Consider the following 6,768-nt stretch of genomic DNA (forward strand, 5'->3'; position numbering starts at 1 on the left):
GAAATCATCTGTCTGTAGTGAGCACTTTTAAAAAGTGGGTTGAAGTACCTCCTTTCCTACTACCACTCAAATCCAAACCTCCTCATATAAATCCTAGTCTGCCCTCAGTTTGTTCTCAATAATCAGGAATTCTTGGAACAATGCAAACACATTTGTATTTTTAGCACACATTATGTCATTTCCATCTGCAAGACACTTATTTAAGCTACTTGCCTTTTTTACTGGCTAAATTGTTTTACTTTTGCGAGAAACATGGCTCACTATCTAACAATTTTATAAAAGTTTATTAAGGGATAAAAGGGACAATATCTCGTGCTGGGATGCTTTGTCAATTTGTAAAAGACACCCTGTTAGCTTAAAACAGTGTTCTTATATACTTTTTACATTACATGGGTTAATCATATTTATGAGAGTTTATACATATTCTACTATTCTTGTGAGTTTAGATGTTCTAGGAGCTTTTTTTTCTTGGTTTTAACCTTTGACTTGTCTGCATGCCATCTTGTAGTTTAGATCTACATTTTATTTCTTTTTGTGGTTCTATCCAGTTGTTTTTACACGTTTTGATAATGAAGAGTAAATTTTTCTCTCAGTGCTCTGGTTTTTGTCACTGTTGTATTCAGATAGTTCACAAATGTGAGAAACAACATAATTATTTTACACCATCCTCTGAGTTAGTTACATCAATAAAAGCATTTTGACATTACATAATTTCTATTTTAATATTCTGCTAAGGCTAAAGCTGTAATACATTTATCACATTACTATTTATATAAGCTATATGGTGCACACAAAAACTGACAGATTATACTATATCCAAAAGCAGTTAAAAGGAATTATAAATTGTACTATATCAAAATCATTATGATCAATAATAACTTGTAAAAGCTAATACATAAATATGGAAGGCAATATTTATATGGTCTATTCTGTATTGATTGTATGGATTTATTATCATAGTAGAGTTTGAGATAATATTAGGATTTCTGACTTCATAAAACAAACCAAAGACATAGGATAGCAGAAATAAAATTAAAATTAAAATTAGTGCCTTTTATACTTTTAGCACTTGTTCTCACTGGAACAAAATTTATGACTTATGAACAACTTAGCAATTTAAGAAACTGTCACTTATAGAGCGTGGCCAGCGCACAGAGCAGGTGCTGAACACGGTGCAGTGACAGAAGAGGGTGGCATTTTAAGCTCTGCAGGGGCCACCTCCAAGGACAGGCAGAGAGAAGAGCAGAGTAGGAAGAAAAGGAAGAGCTGGCAGCAGAGATGCAGCGTACCCAGGGGCTTGCTGCTCTACCAACGGGCTCATCACCGGCCTGACCCACCTCCTGCTAAGCTGACACTGCACTTCGGTGATAATGCAACTTCCCAGCACTGTGTTTCAGAACAGGCTGTACTTGGCAGGCTGCCATGGTGCTCAGTGATCCTTCTCCTGCGGGATTCCAAAGCTTCCACAAACACAACAGGTCACTTTCCACTAATGTGCCACAAAAGAAAGAGATTGAAAATGTCAGTGTTGACATTGGCTGCCTGATGAAATCCGAATGCAGAACCAAGCTCTGTTTACAAGGGCAGAGTTAAGGGAATTCATGTAACAACTTCTGTCCCCTGAAGTTCCCTCTCCCACACATGTGTTCACCACCATGCTGAGCAGCTCCTGGAGCCTGAACAGAGTGACCACAACGTAATGAATCTGAACCATTTTCAATGAGCACACAGCTAGTTTAGGGTGAGAATGGCTGAATATCAAAGCTGCATTGTCCAGCTGCACAAGCAAAACCAGCACTTGGGGTTTGAATAGTACTCATGAATGAGGAGAATGGCATACAAATAAATTGATGACCTGCAAAAATTACCTGGGTTTGATTGTTAGAAAATGTGATCATGAAACTATGAAATGGAGAGGAAAATTGTTAATATGCTGTGGAACACCATACATCAGGGTTACTTTTTACAACTCATATCACACTTCAGAAGAGGACAGGTCAAAATACATGGGGGACTATTGATTCAACTCTCCCTGGTTTACAGCTGTCTAGATTAATTTCCCAAAGCTGTGCTGTGCTCATACCAAGAAGAGTAAATTCATTGAAGGAATCATGAGAACTTGATCAATTCACACAATGGCAGGTAAAACCCACAGTATTCAGGAAAGAATAATAATTTAAATCAGGATGCTTTTGCTTCCTATACAGACTTTGGAAACAGCAAAAGCCTTGGTAAGCCATTCTGTAAAAACCACCCCTATATGAATGCTAATATTGCAGTCATATGCCATCCTCTATATCCCATTACTTCTACATTAATGAGTAAATGAACTGTGAAGAGGCATTAGAAAACACAGGAGACATGCACATGCATTTGTTCACCAGTCATGTTTTTAGATTTTTAAAAATTTAATTTATGCCATGTTTCTCTCATCCAGTTGTATGGCACAGCATACCTGGCTCACTACTTCCTGCTTGTATGGCTTTATTTCTACCCACTTGTGTTAGTACTGGAGCTGGCTGCTTACCAATCTCCATAACTCCATGGATTATCTCTTCCATTTTCATACATTTTCTGAAGTTCTAGGGCAAGAGAATATTAAAACCAATCTAGAGTCTGTTTTTGAATCCTTGCAGTAAATTTAGTAATTTAATTAGTAAAAATTTTGCCTATTGTGGGATTCCAAATCAATCAATAGGTAATCACCATATAATTTTTATTTTAGAAACAGTAATAGAACACTGTATCAGCTATTTTTAGTGGAATGTTGGTCTTAAAAATCTTCTCGCTTTCCTATTATCTCAAATTAAAATAATTATTAATATTAAGATATTAACTGGCAAGTTATTATTAATGTGTATTGATATGATATGATATGATATGATATGATATGATATTATATTATATTATATTATATTATATGATGATATGATATTCATTGAGACTCTTACCATAACAGTACAGAAGAAGATATGGTCTTCTCCTGTGGTTGCAATTCTTCACCCTGTTTGTGTGAAAAACTGGTCAAGTACACTGATCCAATTCACAACTGAAAATTATATTCATATTTATGTAAGTTCTTAAATCACAGTTACAGTATGGCTAAGATTTCAATCTCAGATGCTGTTCTATTGCTGAATGTTTGCATCTCCTGCTACATTGGTCTGACCTAATATGTTTCATAGACATGAGACATTGAAATGAAAAAAACAACAGAAGTTCTCTTTTTTATTGTATTTTAATTATTGTTACTGCAAGAGTTTGAGCCAGTTTTTCTCTGTGGATCTAAGGGTGGAAATTTGAGCAGTAATTCTCCAAATTCTAGACTAATGCCCCAGTCCAAGAAACTGAAATTTCAGAAAGGCTTTGTCTTTCACAAATATGTGAAACCTACACAAAAAACTGAATAAACAGAGGGCTACACTGCTGTGAGCTACATATTCTGACAGCTACAAAATCCCTTGTGAAAACTGATCCTTGATTCTTCTCTATCCTTTAACCACTTATCCACCCAAGCAAGGATCTTCCCTCTTAACCTTTGCCAGTTTCACTTCTATGGGAACATTTGATGTGATTTTTTAAACTGGCTTTTACAAATAAAAGTAGACTTTATAAACTGCTCTCCTCTCATCCACCTGCTCACTGATTTCTTTAAAGATTCCAATAGATTTGGACAAGAGATGAGTTGATATTTCCTGAATATATAATATTTATAATTGCATGAACTTACTCCATTCTAGGTAGTTTTCTATTAGTGTGCCTAGTATGGTTTTCAACATAATAATTAGCCTAAGACAGGGAAACATTATGCATGCCTTCTCTTGAATATCACAAAAAGGGATTTCTAAGATAGACTTCAATTTAGCCACCACTATTGCAGATCAGTTACTGGCTGGGATCTTGCATAACCCAGTACACTGCACCTGAATATTAGGTGGCTGATTAAAGAATTTCCAAAATGCTGCACTAGGTAACAAAAAGCAATTCTAGCTACTGAAGACAGAGTGCAGGAAATCACTTAAGGTAAGAGAATTAGAAAAACCTTAACATGAGCACACATAAGTTAATTAGAATATTTTTTATTTGTTTATAATCCTATTTTGTTTAGTTGCATAGCATGTATTTTAATAATATCAAATGGTGTCAAAAGGACAGGGTGTCTCTGACCTGCAGGCTGAAATGCATCACGGAAATTACTCAAACCTATCTCACAGGGTTCGTTCAGGTGTCAAAAGCACTCCCTGGGGTGTCAGGGAATTCAGCTGGGCAGTTTATTCTACCAAATAGAACCCTACCCTTTTTTAAGACTACTCAAGTCATCCAGTATAAAAATAACTCAGGAATGCTGGGCATTTTACAATGGAACTATTAAGGGTTTTTATCTAATAACAACATATTAATACCTAATTAATATTTTCTGAAACCCAATATTTGCCCACAGTACAATGTAGGGCACTGAAGAAATACGTGTGCTATACCTGAACTGGATGTTATAGGGAATGTTTATCCAGCAAATGTTGGGCAAAACAGCTGTACAGCTGTGTTGCCAAGGCTGCTGGTGTGGTAAGTCTGAGCAGAGAGCCCTGTTAATGTAGCTCTGCTGCTTTCAGGACCTGAGCTGTCTCTGCATGACACTCACAGCTCAGGTATGGCATAACCATCGTGTGAGCTGCTCACATCACCTTTCTTATTTACTCTAATGTCCTTCAGAGGAAATATTTCTGTAGGCAAGAAGGCTTTAAATCCCACAGTATTAGGCTTCTCCAGTGAGACTACCAACTGCATTTTTAAGAAAAGCCAAGCTGTGATGTGTATCAGATGAATGGCAGCCTAATGTTAATTAAACTAACTGTTTGTTAGCTTGTGACAAAAACTGTCAGTGTTCTTGCCTGTCAGCTCCTGCCCCCACATTCCTAATCTCTTCTGTGTCATGGAGTAGCCTAAAGATTTTGACATCTTATGTCTGAATTCCTGCCATAGAAATTAAGCTGTTTGCTTATGTCTTACAACACCAATACTTAAAAAGTAGAAAGCCTTGCTCTATCTCTGCTGCTGTACTAACAGAGAACCTTCTGGCCATCAAGTCTGTGAAACTGTTGTGGGAAACCAAAGGTAAACCTTGCTTCACAAATATATATTTAATTTTTTTTTACCAGATATCACAGTGGTTTCTTCTGTGAAAAAAATGGTTCTTGTAATGCAACTTTCTCAGCCTTCTCTTCTCAGTTCTTTTCCAATCAAAACTTAGTTTTTTCCAAGGTTAATATCACACCATATGTAGGCAACTGCATAAGGAAAATTTCAGAGTATACACAGAACACAGTGGATATTCAGCAAAACAGTCTTCTAAAATAAACTTTTTGAAGTAATCTTGTGGGTTTCCTTTGTTAACAACAGTATATTAAATGTAGAAGAAGGATTTTCTTACTGAACAGAATCATCAATAAGAGCTCAAAGCAACACTTACTTTCAAACTTGGGAAAGATAGTTGAAAGGGTTGTTACACCTTTCCAAAAGCCTTCTAGATGAAAATTTTTAAAAATTACACTATGAACAGAGATTATGGATGTGGTAGTGTTCAAATCTAGATACAGAACTGAATACAGGGTATGCTTTCCTCATGAAATATATTTCTGGATTAAAAATAAAAGGAATCACAGACCTGTTGCCTCATCTAGCTCTTGGAGCACAGTGAATTTTCATCTTGAAGCAAGCAGCGATGAGGCATTGAGCAATCTCATTGCTGTGTTACTGTGGTAGGACATTAACAGACAAACAGAAGATTGTTAGTGTTTCTGTTCCTTAAAGCCCACCTGCACTGGCAAAATGATCTTATTTCTTTCTTTCAAGAGTAACTCATAATCTGTTATCTTTGATTCAGTAGTGTATCTTTACCAAAAAAAGCAAATGGCATTTCTGACAGCTAAGAATCTAAGTCAGACCTGCAGTTAAATTTTTGTTGACTTTCATTTGTGTATTGCATTCAAACCCAACAATTCCTACAGAGCTCTGTCTTAAGTTAAACTGAAAAGATCTTCTGTTCGGTCCTGCAGCCTGGTTTTGGTAACAAATATAAATACAGTGCATTCCTGTAGGGAAGTTTTGATGTAAATCATCCTATTTAAAAATGGTGTATTAAAAGAAAATTAATCTCTGCTTGCTCTCTGAGTACTCCAGCACAAGCATTATTTATTCAGATGTGTACTAACTTCACTAAAACATTCAATACTTAAATATTTTAGCCATAGATACATTATTTTCCTGGAATTTGTAACTTCCTTACTTTGGGAACAGGCTCCCTATTCTGTACATATTGAGAGAAACAAAATCCCTGTAAGCAAAATAATCCATCCAGTACTACCAGGTGTGTATTTTTTCTCCTGGTAGTCTGCCCACACAGACTGAAAGCACTCAACCCCATTTGATCCTGCAAATGAAACACTACCAGCCCAGGTTAACATTTAAATGGGAGAACATAAAGCAAAGAATCGTGGCTGATGAAGAACAAAGACTTGTGACTAATTAGTCAGGAAATGTTATGCCTCATACATCAAAAGATTGACTTTATTTAGTTGTACTGTTCCTGCTAAATCAGTACAGAAGTAAAAAAAAATCAAGAATGATGAATTTCTATGCTCTAGAAATGTAATAATTTCACAGATATTTTTTTTCCCTTTCTAGAAAAGACAGGCAAGAAAATACCATGATAATTTCTTTCTTCCTTCCTATATCAATTCACAGGGAATAAATCTATAAACGGCTTTAGTT

The 6,768-nt window shown here is 35.9% G+C and overlaps 1 long non-coding RNA gene across 1 annotated transcript; it reads right to left on the minus strand.

Annotated features, from left to right (window-relative positions):
* Positions 1 to 327: 327 nt before the first annotated feature.
* Positions 328 to 5,746, minus strand: LOC117002905. The gene is made up of 3 exons (XR_004419431.1): positions 5,663 to 5,746; positions 2,952 to 3,004; positions 328 to 1,489 (listed from the first exon to the last, which is right to left on the minus strand). It is a non-coding gene; the product is annotated as an uncharacterized LOC117002905 (long non-coding RNA).
* Between the last annotated feature and the right edge of the window lie 1,022 nt (positions 5,747 to 6,768).

This window comes from Catharus ustulatus, chromosome 14 (assembly GCF_009819885.2).
Source record: "Catharus ustulatus isolate bCatUst1 chromosome 14, bCatUst1.pri.v2, whole genome shotgun sequence".
NCBI lineage: Eukaryota > Metazoa > Chordata > Aves > Passeriformes > Turdidae > Catharus > Catharus ustulatus.